Raw genomic sequence first — 1163 nt, 5'->3', positions numbered from 1 at the left:
TCTAAGAACTCTGAGGTAAAGAACTGATGAACCACTGTACTTGATGTGTGCAAGAGAAAACCACTAAGATGTTATAGTCAAGAGATTTTAATACATGTCCAATAAAGGAGTCCACAAACAAGTCCTGAATACAGTGTCAACTCCAGATCTTTACAGGAAGAGTAAGAATCCATATGTAAAGAATGAAGACAATGCAATTACAAAATAAAGTGATGCTTGTATGAACAGCTCGCAGCACACTACTGTTATGTGGGTCTTCAGAATTAGTATTTTATTTTTCTTATTATTAATGATATGTTAAAAGTCATTAAGAAACACATTTTTGAGAGATTTTATATACTCAATTCTGAAGCTAAGGTAACTATAGCCATATATGTTTTCATAGTCAACACTTTACACTCATTGTGAACAGTTTAGAACAGCAAAATAAATCCTAATCCAATATTTCCAGAAATACAAGGCGGAGACTTTCGACTCAAGAATTGCATAGGATATTATTTAGATGTTTTACTTTGCCTAAACATACACACACATATATGCACATGGTACTAATGCCAGAGGGTAACAGTGCACCATTTCAGGAGACATTCCAAAGCTTAGCATTGTACACCCTGTTAAGAAAAAAGCCATCAATGTCTAGAGTCCCTAAAGACTCTTGGTGGAGTAAGTTTGCAAAGACAGCAAAAACCACTTGAGAGCCCTGACCTGACGCCCTTCTTCAGGATTGTCCTCTCTCTTGGAGGCCCTGCACTCCAGGACAGGTTTGTGCTGTGTCCTTTCCCCTCAGTGATATCAGCTTCTAAACAGTAACTGCTAAATGAACTAAACTCATTCGTATAAAATTTCCAGCAGGCTTCCCTTCTGAGAGCACAGTGCCTGAAAGAGAAAATGTGAAAACATTCAGAGTTTTACTTCATACAGTAAGTAAAATACTGAGTGAAGTTCCAGGAAGGGGAGATTCAACCAGGTGGGGGAAAGTCCTGTTGGTGACATGAATGGAGCAAAGTCAACACTCTAGCTAATGGGAAGGGTCGCCCTCTCTGTGATCATCTAAGACCATGCTGAGCAAGTTTAAACCATAACTATCACTTTGGTGCACACCGACACAATGAAGCAGCTCATGACAAACCCACCTGCAGCTTTTAATCAAGTCATCTGAAGTA

The sequence above is a fragment of the Mus caroli genome, chromosome 10 (assembly GCF_900094665.2).
Source record: "Mus caroli chromosome 10, CAROLI_EIJ_v1.1, whole genome shotgun sequence".
Lineage (NCBI taxonomy): Eukaryota > Metazoa > Chordata > Mammalia > Rodentia > Muridae > Mus > Mus caroli.
Note: the sequence above shows the minus strand (reverse complement) of the source record.